Source organism: Protopterus annectens, chromosome 6.part0 (genome assembly GCF_019279795.1).
Source record: "Protopterus annectens isolate FY-2018-M chromosome 6.part0, PAN1.0, whole genome shotgun sequence".
Classification (NCBI taxonomy): Eukaryota; Metazoa; Chordata; order Ceratodontiformes; family Protopteridae; genus Protopterus; species Protopterus annectens.
The window spans coordinates 1,198,171,606-1,198,191,358 of record NC_056737.1 but is presented as its reverse complement, the minus strand read 5'-3'; the positions used below and the strand labels follow the sequence as shown (position 1 = coordinate 1,198,191,358).

At 40.3% G+C, this 19,753-nt stretch overlaps 1 protein-coding gene across 1 annotated transcript in view; it reads right to left on the bottom strand.

Annotated features, from left to right (window-relative positions):
* LOC122803970 (acrosin-like) overlaps positions 1-19,753 on the bottom strand; it is a 165,979-nt gene that overhangs the window by 62,453 nt on the left and 83,773 nt on the right. The window lies entirely within an intron of this gene.

Genomic DNA, 19,753 nt, shown 5'->3' with positions numbered 1-19,753 from the left:
CATACAATACGCAGATGACTCAACCATCATCTGCTCAGCCCAGTCCCTACCAAAACTGCAAAAAGTCACACAGGAAGCCTTTTCCTCTGTTGAAACTTGGTTATCCGATGCCCAATTAATACTCAACCTAAACAAAACTAAACTACTCATCTTCCAACCCACCAAACATACTCAAAACAACTCTCACTTTAACATCACAGCAAAAGATAACACCACTATATACCCAACTGAACACACCAAATTGCTAGGAGTGGAAATAGACAATAAACTAAAATTTGACATTCACATATCCATGACCATAAAAAAAGTCCACAAAAAACTAGGAGCGTTATACAGAAATAAGCAATTTCTCACCAAAGCAGCAAAGATTTCAATAGCTAATTCCCACCTTATCTCCACCCTACTTTATGCCTCTCCAATATATACCAACCTAAGGCAATGCGATCTAAACAAGCTAGAGTCCTGCTATAACAAAATCACCAAATTCGCCACAGGGGAATCCTACCATAGTCACCACTGTCTTTCACTTGCTGAACTGGGCTGGCTTGAACTCCCTCATCTCCTTCAATGGTATCAACTCTCACTCGCCCACAAACTAGTAAACCATCCACTAAATGTCCCATCCCTCCAGAATCTACTCCAACCCTATCGCACCACCAGACCACTAAGATCCAGCAACAAAAATCACTTGCAGATCATTAAAGCCAATAACTCTGCTGGTGAAGCACTATTCTCTTGCACCATAGCCAAATTATGGAACTCCCTCCCACCCACAATTACCTCCATACCATCATGCACCCACTTCAAAACTTTACTAAAACCGCACCTAAAAACATGCTGGCTATGCCCTTGCAACTCCCACTCTAATATCATCCACCCCATCCAACCACTACCTTTCTTTCCACTCCACTAACTACCTTGATTATAGCAAGCTCAGATGCTCATAAGCCTAGTACTTATTATACAGCAGAAACTTCTTCTTGTAACATTTGTTAATGTCTGTTATGTACTTCACAGATAAAGATTCTAGTTGTCTACTGATGTACTATGTTCTTCATCTGTAAATATGTTGTAAGTAATTGCTATGCTAAATTGTTAATCACTATGTAATCCAATGTAACTACTGTCTGTTTAACTGTGGAGCTTTTCTCCCCGGGCCTCCTCTGAAAATGTACCCACGTCCAGTCGGACTCTCCCGGTCAACAAATTTAAATAAATAAATAAATAATAAATAAATAAATAGAAGGGGTGGTTGTTGTGTATGTGAAGATTGGGGGGGGGGGATGATGTGTAATGCAATCATGCATCAAGGAGGGCCTGGGTCGGATGTCCAATAAGTGAATTGGAGGGGCATACATGGAGTATGGGGACAATATAAAAAGGACACAAAGCAAGAACCATACTCATTCATAATACACCCTGTCATGTCACATTGCAACACCTACTTTCACAGACATATGAACATTAACATGCATCAGACATATGTACACCAACTGATTGTCACATATGTTGTCAGTAGTGAAGAATGTCTGTAGTACAATGTATATTCCAAACACCATAACATTCGTACATATCTCAGATGCCGTAGTGGTAAGGTCAGTGACTGTGGTGTTCATGGTCCTAGGTTCAAGGGCTGTTAGCTTATTTTGAGGGCCAGAATAAGGGCTTTTGGATGCAGGTGGATTAAAGCACTGTTAAGCAGTTGTAAGCGGGTTTCCACGTTTTTGTGCGATGGTAAGCAGCACTGCTACACGGTAAATGGAGAAGCGCTTTACACGTTTGACCTTTGATTAACGTCGTGCAGACCATGGGCAAACCAGCTCACAACTGCATAAATGTGCGTTATTCACACTTTCACTACCAATGCCTACTCTGAGAGGTAAAATAATAACACCTTCTAGGAGTAGAACCCGCAACCATGTACTCCATCCTCCGATTAACCTAACACTAAGCTACCTGGGATGTACCTATTCCAGATGTGTATGCAGACAGTTTAAAACACAAAAGCGAGGATTGTGTTGAAATAGGACAACCCGCCATGTACCCAATTATAGGCGTACGCTCATATATAGATATATATATATATATATATATATATATATATATATATATATATATATATATATACAGAGAGAGAGAAAGAGAGAGAGATACATAGAGACATGTCGATATATACAGGTCTACATATATATGTAGATATATAGATAGGTTAGAAACATCTACACATCTATGGAGGTACAGATAAACTTATGCGATAATGTATATATCTATATACATATACACAGATATATATATATATATATATATATATATATATATATACACACACACACATACACACACACACACACACACACACACACACACACACACACATACATACATACATACATGTCTGTAGACAGCATCCGAAGTGGTCATATCTGAGTATAACATGGACCATAGCAATCACACATTCGGCTCCCCCCACCCAAACAATATGAACATAAAATAGGAAGAGTATATGCCAATATGCTATTACAGATATGTTCTATGGACATAGTCACCAACACAACTGCATTGACTGCAAATATCCATGACAGAATTACACAGCCAGCTTTCATTTTGCAAATCTTTATTACATTCCGATGTATTACCAAAAGGATTCAAGGACTAACAGTACCTGCATGCTATACAGGAAGCATTTAATAGTGCCTTAATGAATCAGCCTGCATTTACCATAGTATTAGTCCACTATGGGATAGGTGTTCACATAAGGAAAGAACACCCACACACATATAGACATTGTATAAAAGGGGTTCCTACACACCTGCATGTGCTATGTACACCCACCAACATCTACCCCACAACCGAAATAATTACATCAATACATACTGTCATACCATAACCAATTATGCAACTGCTGTACAATATCTGCTGAAACCTTAACATACCTGGGCACAGACACACTAACATGGCTCTATGTGAAATAGTTGCCGTTATACAATTGAGCAGCTGCTGATGTAACAGGGTTTGTATGAACTAATCCCGTTTCAGAGGGTTGAAAGGCCTGAACACCAAGAAGTTTTACCGAGTACTGATTATAAGCGCAGTATGATACACAGTAACACCAAACTAAATATGTCTGGTAGGCACACTGTAAACCCCCTAACATTATATGCATAGCTATGCAGCCTTTAGCTGGTTAAACAACCTGGCCAGACTGACACATATGTAGAAGTATTAGGTACAGACAAACCCTGCACAAGTAGCAATGTTCATAAATATAACAGCAGTACTCACATTTAGACCAACTCCTCTAGGCATTACACACAATATATTACTGTTCGTCTCAATACAGCTGTTGCAATGGATTCCAAAAAAACCTCCACGCTGTCTTCCTCACAAGTAAAGTAAAGGGACAACGCCCAAGTGGAGTACTCAGTTATACTCCACTGTAGCCATGGTATTGGCTAAGGCAGTAGCAGCGCAGCTGATGTGCATGCAATTAGCTACTTAGGAACACCAATTGGTCATTGGGATAGCACGTTACTGATCTGTAACTATAAAAGGTTGCCTTGTCACACATTCAAACCATCTGTATCTACCTGTAGGACAGCACAAAGCAAGGAAAGATGAACCGAAAACGAGTAGTACACTAGTTACTAACACCTCCGGTTACTAAGATGGTATGTATAACATGTAGTATGTTTGTGTATGTAGTATCTGTACTGTAAGAATTCCAGTGTAATCAATGCCTATAATGGAAATAGCTATCTTGTAGTGATGTATTGTTGAGCAGTAGTGATACTTGTAGTATTCTATGTGTGTACTGCTGTAGGTCACACGGCACACTCCACATATACCACAAGGGATGCTATGGGTTTGGAACCCACCATTTCGCTTCCAGCCACTGTCAGTGTCAGGAGTGGTCCAACAAGTACGTGCTGTAACAGGGGATAGTATATGTTGTTATATTGTAACAGTCGACATATGTATGGGTATATAAGTAAGATGAGCATGTTAAAGGTAGGCTTACCATGCAAATATGGTGTGCACTGTGGGATATTGTGCCAATAACTGTGTAATGTACAGTATTCTAGGCAGATCTGTATTCTATTCTGCATAGCAGTTCTGTTATGTTATGCAAACAGTAGTTATGTCTATTGGCAATTACAATACTCAATGACAGGATACATAGCATTAGTATTCATCTGGCAGGTTAGCAGCATGATAGCAAAGATAATTGGAAGAGCCAGGTAACTATCCATGCACATAACACATGTAATATCCACCTCTCTACTATTGTTTGCAAGCAATAACAGCTGTGCATGTGTACATGTTATGCAAATATGTAGTGACCCTTGTTACAGGGCTGGGCCAAATTACTATGTGCACACCTACATAGAGTGGATATTGAGAGTACAGACACACTGTTTGAACTACCAGGTTTGTGTAGCCCAACGTAACAGCCGCCTGCACATACTGTTTGCAAGGTAGTGCACAGCACTGGTAATGAAACAGGTTGCACATCATCTTTAACTCCACTGTAACATCTGCAGTAGGAGTGCAAGATGTAGGAGACAGCTGCCCATGTTTAATAGCCACATCATAGGTGATGGCTCACATTATCTTATTATATCATGATCATGTTGATAGTGGCATCAGAGCCTATTGGTACATGACTCTGTTTGGGGAGTGGGTGTCTGTGCCCAACAGAGCTCATGGTCCTGGTGGATATGTGAGTATATACCCAGAGAAGGAAACAGACATGTAGACACATGCATCATCTGTAATCAACTAACAGAATGTGATGTGCTCCTCAGAGGAGGTTTGCTGCCAAGGGTAGCTACACTGTTTCCGTAATAGCCAGTGTTGTCATGTCCATAACACAAATAATTACATGTGAGCATCACTGTCTATAACATCTTCATAGGCAACTAGTAAACAACCAAAATGAAGAACAGTGCAAAACCAGAAACTAGTAAGCAAAGAAAAAGCATTGAATCGAGGAGAAATCAAGCACCAGACAGCTGTAGGATAAAACCAGTTTATTCGATCCAAATACAACGTTAAACGCTTGACAAACACTGCGTTTTTCGTCTATAAAACAGACTTCATCAGACAACAAGAAAAACCAAACCCAAACATATATATAAGCTGGCAAAATTCAAATCATAAATAACAAATAAATGGATAATACTGCCAAAAAAGACTTTTAACCAAACAAACAAGCAGTATTCACGACGAACGACTCCATACCATTAGCTTAAGCAGATTAAACAGTTTTATTGCACGAACCACAAAGACACTTATATTCCTTTACCATGGTACAATGTTAAAGGAATATAAGTGTCTTTGTGGTTTGTGCAATAAAACTGTTTAATCTGCTTAAGCTGATGGTTTGGAGTCATTCGTCGTGAATACTGCTTGTTTGTTTGGTTAAAATTCAAATCATCCAATTAAAATGCATCCCATGAATATACAATCCAATTAAACAATCTGAAATAGTGACTGGCTTAATGTTTAAACTTATTCTTAACAACAAACACTGACCTTGCATTTTCAAAAAACACATAAATTGAATTCCAAGTTGTATATGGATGTTATGCTGGTTGTGATCGCCAAAATGGACTGTGAATACATAGATATCTAAATACATAAATAAAGCCTCATAATGAGAACTGGAAGGATATATAGCTTAAACACCTTCGTCGCGAAACTAGTACAACACTCCCCTCTAGTGGTCAAAAGACAAAATTACATGAAAATTTGAATGAATCTATATAAAATGTATATAGTCTAAAAATGAATACATGAAAATACATAAAATAATGATGAATCCATACTTGAATATATATGTGTATTGTGTCTCACCTAAACCTGCAATGAATAATAAATACAATAAATATATATATGTAATAAATAAGTCAATCAAATAAATAAATATGACATATAAAATATAAGATATAAAATGTTCCTAAAACATATGAATCAACAACATTTAAAAACATGTGTGGTGAAACATTAATAAAATGTAAAATGTGAAAAAACAAATAAATGTGAATAAATCTGAACTAGTTATAATCTCGCAGCCCTCATCTTTAGAACCGGGGCAATGGAAACATTCTCATTTAAACCTGGGAACTTACTGGCTTCTAACACTATTTGCCAATATAGTTCCCGGTATTCAATCTTCATTTCCCATAAGCCACCCCTCTCATCTTTCTGAACTTCCTCTATAATAAAAAACTTAAATTTAGCTAGGGGACAAATGATAGTATGTCTATATAATGCATTAGTGGCTTTTTTATTCTTTATATCATTAATGTGTTCATATATTCTCCTTTTAATTTTCCTCTCTGTCTTACCTACATAAAAACCAGAGCAAATCTCACATATAGCAATATATAACACTCCAAAAGTATCACAAGTACTATGAGTATTACTATTAATTTCTTTTCCCCTAGATTCAGTAAAAACACTCCGTGTGTTAGCTAACCAGGGACAGACATTGAGAGCACATCTTGCATGAAAATGTACCAAAAGACTTTATTGTTTTCTTTTTATCATTGTGATGTAACAACAACCAATCTTTAATATTATGTCCCCTTCTAAAAATAATTTTTAGGGGTTCCTTATTGCTGAGAGCAAGATCAGTAATTTTAATAAATTTATCCCATTCTTTATCAAAAACTTTTTGAATTGTAATTGCATCACCACTAAAATCTGTAATAAAGGCTCTATTGTATAGCTTAGTCCTATTCTTTGTGATGTCGGTAGACTCTACCATATTCAATTGCCCAATATTAGTCAAGTTTTTCAAATTTTTAGGTTCTTTCCCTAAAATGGGTTGAAATCTATCTTTTCTACTTCTAATCACTTCTTCTTTAATTTTGGTGCAGAATTCCAGTGGGTATCCTCTTTCCAAAAACATGTGAGTCAAAAACTCACACTCTCCAACAAAATCTAAATCATCAGATGTCATTCTGGAAATTCTCACAAACTGACCTTTCACAATGCTTCTCTTCTGGTGTATTGGGTGTCCACTACTAAAATGTAAATAACAATTAGAAAAAGTCTTTTTCCTAAAAAACTTTTGACTTAAAATAATTCCTATCCTTAATTAATGTGATATCTAAATAATTAATGTCTTTAAAACTGATTTCATGCGTAAATTTTAAAAAAAATAGTGGTGTTATTTATATAATATATAAATTCATTTAATTTTTCTTTACTATCTTTCCATAATATCACTATGTCATTCAGGTAGCGCTTGTATAAACACCAACTATCTTTAAATGTACTATGGTATATAAATTTTGTTTCCCAGGTGTTTAAAATCATATTGGCATATATGGGAGCACATCTTGCTCCCATCGCCACACCACTAATTTGATGGAAATATTCACCTTGAAAAAATATATAGTTGTGTTTTAACACCATTTCCATTAAAACTATGCATGTGTATATATCATTGTCATTCAGATCACCCAAAGACCTAATGGCTTCCTCAAACCATTCAAGGCCCAAATTATGTGGTATAGAACCAAATAGGTCTACCACATCAATGGTCACAAAAATTAAATCACTATAAAACATATTCTCTTTCACATTGTGAAGCAAATCCCAAGAATCTTTCAAGAATGATGTACCTTTCATCATAGATTTTTTTCAATTTTACATCAATATATCTAGCTAAGGGTGAAATTGCTGAACCTTCAGCAGCTACTATGGGGAGAAGAGTGGATCCATATAGTTCTTGTGAACTTTTGGGATACCAAAAATGGAAGGAATTTTTGGCTTACTGTTGTATAAAAAAATCAAACAAATCTTTATCAATACATCCTTCCAAAAATAAATCATATAATGTAGAATATATTCTTCTATGACCAATATTTATCTCATTTTTAGACACATTACTATATGCTGAAACATTAAGTAAAATGTTAAACATTTTCCCTTCATACATAATGCTGGTCATCAAAACAATGCCTCCCCCCTTGTCTGGCTTCATCACTCTTAGATTATCATTCCCCCTTAATAGTTGTAGTAGCTCATATTCACAAGATGGAAGGTTTGGTGCAAATTTATTTCTTTTCACTGCCTGTCTCAACTCAGTTTCTACTAAATTCTCAAAATTCCTCAATTGTGCATGAATAGGGGGATTCCAAACACTTCTCTTTTTTAATTCATTCGATACATCACCCGCAGGTTCTCCTTCACCACAAATCAGTTCCAAATTTATTTTTCTCAAAAACATTTTTAAATCAGTCACAAGTCTACTGATATCACATTTAGTTCCAGGAACAAAATTCAACCCTTTAGAAAATAAACTAAAATATGCATTATTAATATTTAATTCTGTGTAATTAAATATGTTAACATTTTAAATTCATTGCAGGCACAAACAACAGAATTCATATGATCCAAACTTTCATTACTTTTATCAATAAAACCTTCTAGAACCTCTAAACATTCTATCTCCTCCCCCTTCCCCTCCATCCATTCTGTTGAAAATAACACATGTAATATCCACCTCTCTACTACCATTTACAAGCAATAACAGCTGTGCATGTGTACATGTTATGCAAATGTGTAGTGACCCTTGTTACAGGGCTGGGCCAAATGACTATGTGCACACCTACATAGAGTGGATATTGAGAGTGCAGACACACTGGTTGAACTACCAGGTTTGTGTAGCCCAACCTAACAGCCACCTGCACATACTGTATGCAAGGTAGTGCAGAGCACTGGTAATGAAACAGGTTGCACATCATCTTTAACTCCAGTGTAACATCTGCAGTAGGAGTGTAAGATATAGGAGACAGCTGCCCATGTTTAATAGCCACATCATAGGTGATGGCTCACATTATCTGATTATATCATGATCATGTTGATAGTGGCATCAGAGCCTATTGATACATGACTGTTTGGGGAGTGGGTGTCTGTGCCCAACAGAGCTCATGGTCCTGGTGGATATGTGAGTATATACCCAGAGAAGAAAACAGACCTGTAGGCACTTGCATCATCTGTAATCAACTAACAGGATGTGATGTGCTCCTCAGAGGAGGTTTGCTTCCAAGGGTAGCTACACTGTTTCCGTAATAGCCAGTGTTGTCATGTCCATAACACAAATAATTACATGTGAGCATCACTGTCTATAACATCTTCATAGGCAATACGTAAACTAAAGACAGTACTTGGTACTTGTAGTACTGACTGCTCATACAGGCATGCCCACCCGTCAGCTACTGGTGTCTCCAAATGTGAGCTTTGTGTATGTGGCCATCCTGGGGGAATGTAATCTCCATGCCATGTACACTGCCAGACCCACCTAACACCACGCCCCACACATTATCTGGGATGCAGCTACAGGGGTAAGCTGGACGGCAGTCCAGTCTACAGCCATGACTGGACTGGACAGTTATGAGGTGTAGGTTAACACATGCAGCTCATCAACACAACCAACACATACCCTTACCAGAACACAGTAAGGTCACCCACACACACTACCGGAAATCACACACATTCACAGACGCATCTAAATATCTGGACAAATAAGTGACACCCCAAGCAGGAAGAGAAAGGCACCGATATACACAAACTGTATGACATAGTTTGCATAATTGTGCCACACCTCTGAACACATGACTGGAAATATGCCCGACAGTACTCATTTGTGAATGCAAACCCTAGCACCGACCTATATGGGGGCATACATACTGTCAGCTGCCTGTCTGACATGATTAGCCACATACTCATACACTCAGACCACCTATTGATCTATACACATGGCTCTGGCATATTCCATGTTATTGTGCAGGACCTGTGGTGCAGTAGCCTGGACAGCATGGAAACACATGTAGGAAATGTCAGGTCTTGTAGGCCATGCAGGTGTGTCCCAAGGCCTGTGTAGCATTCTGCCACTGGCCAGAATGATACTGCAGTACAGGGACAAAAGGATTGTATTCCACAATTGTGTAGTGTAGTGGTGCATGTCACAGGGTATCCAGTATCTGTTGTCCTGGGATAATATGGTTGACAGACCATGATGCTTTGCCAGACAGGGCCTGCACCTGTCACCCCTGGGAATCTGGATACAGCCTAGGGCTCATGCTTCCCCTATAGTGCCTTCATCATGCATGGTTCAGGTGAGGGTCCACTGCTGTTACAGGGACAGCCAAGCAATAAACTGCGGGTCTCGCTACACAATGATACATGTCAGAAACACTATACAGACACACATATGTCAATCCCTAACATGGAGAACATATCTGTGCAGTGGCTCAGACATGTTTCAATGCTCTGGAGAGCACACCTGCATAACCATGTTATAACACATACCTCACCTTTTGCCCATTATCCTTTATTGGAACACATGGGCTGCAGGTGTGTCCATATTCCTGAAGGATATGTATACCCCACGCTAATTACACTTGCATAACATCAGATGCATTATGCTGAGCAACTACCTTTGTGCCACAGTGGAATTCAAAATGCACCTTGAGACAGATCACCCACCAGGCCGTGGACTTCCCAACTGCCATAATGTGCTGTAATGGAGAAGAATAGGTCTGAGACAGAACCATACTATTGACTACTCTCAACTATTCCATTATGAACTGTGAAGACACCTCATGTACCAACACCTACACTCAATAAATGTTGGATTCCATTGACCCCAGTGACTTGGATCACACAAACAGGGCTAACAGTATGCTACACATAGTTAGTCTCCAATGCCAATGTTATGTTCCCTAAGAGCAGAGTGGTGAGTGCCATGGCACCCATGCAGATGGACAATGCATGTGCAAATGCTGAATACTACACAAATGAACCTTAAGCAGTCACATATGTGCAGTGATTGTGCCATTGAAACAGAACCATGAGTCAACCCAACACAAACAAGTAGGCAAACTGGTACCATGCTTTAAACTGTACCACAGAAGGTAGTAACTGTTGCAAGAGTGAACACACATGAGTGTAGGTGATCCCTGGTCAGCCTCAGTAAGATGCAGATACACCATATGAAACCACGTAAAGCTACACATATTATGAGGCCAAGCACAGAGCATTCTATAGCTGTGTCATTAATTGTAATGGCAATGACAAGACCTGCTGTGCTGCACAGCACTATGGCATGGGAAGTACTGCACCTACATAAATAGCACCCGTTCATCCTGATAGCGTCTCGGAGAACTGAAACCTACTCCCACCCCCCACCCCCAACAGGTACACTTATTAATATATCCATGTACACTACAGGGCCACTGTACTAACCACTATGCAGGTACAAGCTGCACTCTCTAATGTCATACATACAGCTTTCTTGGGACCTGTCACCATCCCTGGGTGTATCCTACACAAATGTAAGAACATTCAGCTATCCACATACTCATCATGTTCAATCATAGCTCCATGTCAGGCTGTGTACACACCGAATGGTGCACAGCAACAGTTATCACATCCCACAAAGGGGGAGACGCCATTGATAATGGGACATAGTGCACGATTACCCTGCTGAGTCTGGTCTGTGCAGCCATGAACCATGGTCAGTGTAATTGATGTCCTCAGTACAGATGTAGATGACAGTAGGGTTGATTCACACTGCATATCATGACCATGCCAGGTCATAGGACACCATCACCTATACTGTGTTCCAGCTACACTCAGTAAACTAGGTGTATATATCTATGTCAGAGGAGTGGTTGACAACTGGACTGTTGGCAGAACCCACACTACAGAGGGTGTCTGATGAATACACACACATCAGACCAGTGCCACCCACAGTAATACAGGGGTCATTCCTGGTACGCCCCCTCTTTGGTATCTATACCACATAGACTAACACAGAAGGCATCAGCCTACTGATGTCTGCAAAGATTATGAACTAGGAGCAATAGTTGACTCATTGTGTGCTGTGTTCAACATACAAAAGGGCCTTAGTGTGTCAGATGTGTGGTGTGTGATGTATGACCTCATTCTGACAGATAAGTATTGCATTGTCATCCCCTATGTTACAAACCCTGTACCCATTAACTACCACCTAGGTAGCGGTCAACATAATGGCAACTGTGTGTATGAGATGCAGCTGGACAGTACTTCCCTTAGGTTCATAGGTTAATAGGTAAGTACTAGGCTATCTGCCCATGGGCATTTATAAGCCTAGCCACAGAGTGATGGCTTTCGCCTCCCCATTAGATCAGTAACCTGGGCCTCTATCAACATGGCTCCTGAAGTGATCCCAGGGTAGAACTTACGATTACCCATCCACTCATCAAGATTTCTCTTGAAGAGTGTCAGAGAGGAGCTCTGTCGAATATGGATTGGGATTCTATTCCAGAGGGAGGGGAGTCGCTGGGACAGGAATCTATCCCTCCAGCATGTCCTGTTTATTGTTGTACATAGGTTCAAGTCGCTAGAATGAGTGTTTCTTAGGAATCTCGTTTTTTTGAGGTGAAGCATGTCCATTAGTTCAGGGTTTGACATGGCCCTATAGGTCAGGCATAGGTCACCTCTGAGCAGACGGTAAGTGACTGAGAAGAGCTGGAGCTTTTTTAGTCGTGCTTCATAGGGTAATTGTTTAAGACCCTTAATCCTCTTAGTGTGGTACTTCTGTGGTCTTTCTAGTTGTTGCAGGTGTCTAGTGACGTACATCCCAAATGGGGCATTGTACTCTATTATGGGCCTAATGAGTGAGGAGTAAAGGGGCACAATCACCTCCTTGGATCTGGATGAGAAACCCTTTGTGATCAGGTGTGCCACATAGAAGGATTTCCTGACCGTTTTGGCTATGTGGTTATCAAAGGAGAGCATGCTATCTACTTGGGTACCCAGGTCCCTAATTACTTCTTCTGTACTTAGTGGATTCCCATCTATGTGGTAGTTTGTAGGAACTTTGTTTTTCCCAAATGGGATTACTATGCATTTTTTGGCATTTAGCTTGAGGCCGTGACTTTGACACCAGGTGTTTGTCTCTGTGAGACCCTTTTGCAGGATGTCTGTGTCAGCTGGAGTGTCAATTATTGCACTCAATTTACAGTCATCTGCGAACTTGGTTACCCACAGTCCCTCCGCCTTTGCCTGTACTTCGGAGAAATATATACCGAACAGGAGGGGTCCCAGGACTGAGCCCTGTGGGATTCCACTTGTGACTGGTTTAGAGTCAGACATGGCGCCTGTCACTCTTACCGTGTGGGTTCTGTCTGAGAGCCAATTGGCAACCCATCTCGTGACATGGGGGTTGATATTTAAGCTGGTGAGTTTCTCTATGATTCCTGAGTGTGGGATGGTGTTGAACGCCTTTGATAGTAATGTCATCACAAAAGACAGGTAGTCGTATGTGGCACCCCTAATCATGACAGGGTGCCATCCAGGAATATAGAGATAACTGCTCAGCCATACTCAACACCCATGTGGCCCATAATAGATCACATATTTCCTTTAAGGGTTTTTGCCCAATGTGTAGATGGCCTACTCTGCCCTTCACAATCCCTAGCTGTACTATGTAGCATGCAGCCTACCCTGAATAAAGCCATGTCCAACCCAGAGGTGTTGGACATGTTACACTTAACACACCCTGATCCCAAATAAACACATACGTCATGGACATCCACCTTTTTAGTACAAGGATCACAACATGCCTGACATATCCCTGTCCCATAGACTTAACATAGTCTTGCCATACTATGAATCCCTGTCCAGAGAAGCTGCACATCGCCCCAATCTGTGACATCGTGTGATGACTGCATGCCAAACATATCAGTAACCATGTGTATCAGTTCTGTGGCACTGCTTGAACTGGCCACTGAATATTACCTGTCTGTTGCCTACAGCTAGGTAGCCTGTCTGCCTAGGCTCATAAATGGCCCAGGGCATATAGCCTACCACATCACTATGACCATACATGCCAAAGTTGATATCCATCCTTGCAAATACCATCAGGCTAGCTATTGTCCCATGTGTTACACATGCGCAACACAGGCAATACATGACAGGATGCTACACAGCTGTACAGTGCCATGTAAATGTATATGGCAAAACACATACATGCTTGCAAGTCTGTATGGTCACAGGTCATGTCCCTAATGGCTATGTATGACTATATATGTAGCATCTCATCAATAGTCCTACTAGAACTAACAAAACAAACAAAAAAGAAACCACCTTAGACTGGATACTCACTAATTCTCCCCAACAGAATTACCAATCCGGTACCTTACAAGACAACCTAAGTGACCACTCTCTAACATATATCGTAAGACATAAAACCAACCTAATTTTACCTACTACATATAGAACCTTACGCTCCAAAAAGCAATTCAATACTGAGCACTTTCAAACTGAGTTAAGACTATGTAATTGGTCACCACTAAAATATCTCCCTCTTAACAAAGCAGTAGAATACTTCAACACCACTTCCTTGTCTGTCCTTGATCACCATGCCCCAAGTCGTACTATTAGAACCAAAGCTAAAGCAGCTCCCTGGCTGACCAACACTACTAGGCAAAAAATTATTCTCAGAAACAAATCCTGGGCAAAATGGCGTACCACAAAAAAACAATTAGACCACCAATACTTCAAAGAGCTTAGGAATAATACAAAAAAAAGCCATCATGACAGACAAAAATAACTACTACCTTTAATTTCAACAAACCTCCAAAAATGATCCTAAAAAATTCTGGGCCAGCATTAATAATCTCCTATCCCCAAGCCAGTCTACAACACCACACCCTCAGGATTCCAACCTAGACAACCCCACACAAATTGTCAGTGACTTCAATTTCTTCTTCACTAATACCATCCAAACTCTTGCTAGTCACCTAGCCCCTGACACCACTAAACTATTTTTACCTACTGGAAATACTCCACCTAATTTTCAATTACAACCTATATCTACATCCTTTGTCTTATCTCTCCTTCAAAAACTAAAACCTTCCACTCCCTCTGCAGACAAACTTCCTGCTGAATTTTTGCAAATTGGAGCCAAAGCCATCACTTACCCTATTTCTATTCTGATAAATAGATCTATTAACGAAGAAATCTTCCCTTCTATGTGGAAGATATCTCACATTATCCTACTACACAAAGGGGGGAACTGTAAAGACCTTTCAAACTATCGCCCAATAGCACTACTATCACCCCTAGCTAAAATTTTGGAAAAATGTATCCACAAACAACTTCTTAATCACCTCCTCCAAAACAATCTACTTGTTAACTGCCAGCATGGATTCAGACCTTCCCACAGTACTACTACTGCCTTATTCTCCTTTACCAACACCATCAACCACAACCGCAACAAAAATTATCTAACATCTTCAGTCTTCATTGACTTATCTAAAGCTTTCGACATGGTTAATCATAAACTCCTCCTGCACATATTAAAATCCCTCTCACTTGACACCCCTTCTTTAACATGGTTTATATCCTACATAGATAACCGTCAGCAGGCAGTGCTTTGGAAAAATTCAATATCTAATCTCCTTCCTACCTCTTTAGGAGTACCCCAAGGCTCTATCCTAGCCCCCCCTGTTATTTTCAATCTTTATCAATGACCTCCAATCAGCTATCCCTAACACCACCTGCATACAATATGCAGATGATTCTACTATTATCTGCACTGCCACTTCTCAAACTGAACTTCAGTCCCTTACCCAAAAAGCCTTTTCTACAATTGAAAAATGGTTCTCTGACCATTGCCTTCTCCTCAACCCTAAGAAAACCAAACTGTTACTGTTCTCACCTTCTTGTAAATGTACACCACTTAATTTCTCTCTCACATCAGCTAATTGTGCTCTCATTTCTCCTGACTCAACTACAAAATTATTAGGAATAATAATTGACAGTAATCTAAGCTTTGACTCACAGATCAACAACACAATAAAAGTAGTTAACAAAAAAATTGGTTACCATTACAGAATCAAACCCTTCCTTACACATGAAACAAGAACCATCTTAGCTAGATCTCACCTTATCTCAACTCTTCTATATGCCTCCCTCATCTATACTAATCTCTCCAAAAGCAACCTTAAGAAACTTGCTACATCTTACTACAATACTGCTAGATTTGCTACAGGATCCCAGTTTCGTACTCACCATTGCCTGAACCTAAGACAACTAGGCTGGCTAGAATTTCCTAACAAATTAATACTTCAACAGCTCTTAATAGCTCACAAAGTCCTTTACCAACCAAGTAAAATACCAATACTCTCTAACCTTGTAACACCTTACAATAACATGAAACAGCTATGCTCCTCTAACAAACTACTGGTTCATACCCCCAAACTTAATAACTCAGCTGGGGATTGCCTCTTTTACAACTCTGTTGGAAAAAAGGTGGAACAAACTTCCCTTTGATATCACATCCTTGTCTACACTCACTTTTTAAAAGACAACTGATTATACATCTCAAGAGTCAATGGCTTTGCCCCTGTACCAACCCAGATTAACCTTCCCCTTACTTTGTCTCTTTTCTCACTCTTTACCCTTACAACTTTCCTTTACATTATATCTATGTAAAGAAATTTATCTCTTATGCACAGTATTTTTTTTTGTTTTGTTTTAGACTTTTAGACTTTTGTATTTCTCTCTGTTTGCTCCTATCATAGTTGTACATAATAACTAACCTTGTTTATTAATTCTAATCACGTATTGCTTATTGCTGTATAACCATGTAATATTCCATTGGAGCTTTTCTCCCAGAGCCTCTACTGAAAATGGACATATATCCAGTTAGACTAGCCCGGTCAGCAAATGTAAAATAAATAAAAATAAATAAATATACACAGCTTTAAGGTCAATTGCATTAATATGAACACATCCAGGCATGTGCTGATAGGTAAGGACACCACTACAGGCAAACAGACATGCCCATGTCAAGACAACATTCACATGGCGTATGAGCAATGTCGTCACATGACACACACACATATATGGCGATAACATCACATCACCAGTAGGTGTCAAATGTGTGTGACTTATACATGTCAGTGTGATGTTAGTGTCATGTAGATCTACAAAGACGTATTTGTAAACTTAATAAATGTGATACACATGTATGTTCAGCTGTACTGCTGTACTTCTCTGTGAGTTACTGTGACCAGCATTCATAGGTTCATAGGTTGGTACTAGGCTATCGGCCCTAGGGCCTATGCAAGCCTAGCCATAACAATTCCCTGGATATTTCTTCCCACAATATTTACTTCTCCAGGCCCCTGTCTAGCAGGGTGACTGACATGATCCCTGGGGTGAATTTCCTATCTCCCATCCAATCATCAAGGTACCTTTTGAAGAGGGCAAATGAGGCGCTCTGCTTGATATGTATGGGCAATCTATTCCAGAGTATGGGGAGTCTCTGGGTCAGGAACTTATCCCTTCAGCAAGTTTTGTTCATTGTGATGACAAGGTTTAGATCCCTGGAGCGTGTGGCTCTGTGGGATTGGGATTTCTTTAAGTGGAGCATGTCCAACAGCTCAGGGTCTGACATGGCCTTGTATGTTAAGCAGAGATCGCCTCTGAGTAGACGATATGCCACAGAGTATAGCTGGAGCTTTTTTAGGCGGTCAGTATATGGCATCTGCTTTAGGCCTGTGATTCTTTTAATGAGGTATTTCTGTGGCCTTTCCAGCTGTTGCAGATGTCTTGTGAGGTACATGCCAAACGGGGCATTATACTCTATAATGGGTCTAATGAAGGATGAGTACAGTAGGACAATGACCTCCTTTTTTCTGGATGAAAATCCCTTAGTGATTAGGTGTGCCACATAGAAGGATTTCCTGACTGTTATGGCAATGTGGTTATCGAAAGTGAGACCACTGTCCACCAGTGTCCCTAAGTCTCTCATCACACTTTTGATGTTTAGTGTCCTGCCACCTATGTGGTAATTCATGGGTACATGTTTTTTTTTCCAAAGGGGATAACTATACATTTCTTGGCATTAAGTTTGAGCCCATGGCTCTGACACCAGGCAGCTGTTTCAGTAAGGCCCTTTTGTAAAATATCCACATCATTTGGGGATTCAATAATGGCTCCCAGTTTGCAGTCATCTGCAAACTTTGTTAGCCAGAGTCCCTTAGTGTTGGCCTGTACTTCAGAGAAGTAGATGCCAAATAAGAGTGGTCCCAGGACTGAACCCTGAGGTACTTCACTTGTCACTTGTCTGGAGCTGGATTTGGAGTTGGCTACTTTTACTGTCTGGGTTCTGTCAGTAAGCCAGTTAGCAACCCATCGAGTGACGTAGGGATTTATGCCCAGCTTTGTAAGTTTATCTGTGATTCCAGAGTGGGGGATGGTGTCAAAGGCCTTGGAGAGGTCCAGATAGGCTGTGTGGACTGCCTTACCCTCGTCCACAGCTCTGGAGACTAATTCGAAGAAGTCAATCAGATTCAGGAGATAAGATTGGCCCTTCACAAATCCAAACTGAGTGGGGTCCAGTGTTTGAAGGTTGCCAATGTCTTTGTTTATAAGTTCCATGATAATGCGTTCCATGCCCTTGCAAATCAGGCTTGTCAGACTGATGGGACGGTAGTTCCTGGGATCCAAGGTGGATCCTCCCTTGTGGAGCAGGATAACTGTAGCTGTGCGCCACTCAGTGAGCACAAAGCCTAAGGTGAGGCTATGATTAAACATGACACTTAGGTGAGGTGCCAGTTCATTTTGTAGTTCATGTAGTACACAGCCGGGGATGTTATCTGGTCCCATGGATGCTGTATTCTTAGCTTTGGAGAGTGCGGTTTCTACCTGTGTGGCCGTGATTATCGGAATTTGGCAATCTTTTGGTATTGAGATGGGCCCTTTAGGGGGTGAGAGTGGGGTGAAGTTGGCACTAAATCGATCTGCCAGGATATTGGCAATATCCTTGGGATCAGTATATTTAATGCCATTCTGTTGTAACTCAGAGCAGATCTGGGCATTGCCATTTAGATTCTTGACATAACTATAGACTGCCTTGTGGTTGTCTTTGGAATCTTTGGCAATTTTATTTTTGTAACTAGCTTTTGAGGATTTTATGAAGGATCTCAGCTTCTTACTGAGGCTGGTGAGGGAGTTTTTTGCATCCTGAGATTTTCCTCTTTTTTTGCAGCAGTTTCTTCCTTATGTTGTATAGTTTGTTTATAGCAGGGGACCACCAGATTGGCTTCCTTTTTTTTGGAGAAGAGCATCTTGGTTCTATTTGGGATGGCATGATTCATGCACGAGTGGATGTGCTCGTACAGTGCCTTAGTGTAGTATTCTGCAGTCGAACTTCCAGATCCTGTCTGTGTGGGTGTTGTGAAGTTTGTCACTTCTGACTTCAGTAGCTTGAAGTTGGCTTTGGAGAAGTTTTTTAAGGAGGTTTCCTTACTGGGGGGTGGGGGTGGGATGTGGATGTCAAGGGTGATTTGCTTATGGTCAGACCTGACCAATGAGGGGTGGAGCATCTATCTCCCATGTTGGTAATGACCAGGTCTAGGATACTGGAGCCCCTGTTGGGACAATGGATTAGTTGATCCAGGGCATTGGAATTTATGAATTCCAAGAACTGTTGGGAAAAGGAGTTGGTACCTGAGTAGTTTTCCCAATTAATGGCAGGGTAGTTGAAATCACCCAGTATTAGGGTGTTTGGTTGTATCTTAATATTTTCCAGTATGTTTAGAAAGGTGTAGTGAGAATCTTGGGGCATGGTTGGGGATCTGTAGCAAGCTACAATTTGGATTGCAGTCTTACCTAGTGTTAGTTGCACCTAGAGAATTTCAGATGCATTGTGTTGGGCAACTAGCCTGGAGGTGTGAAT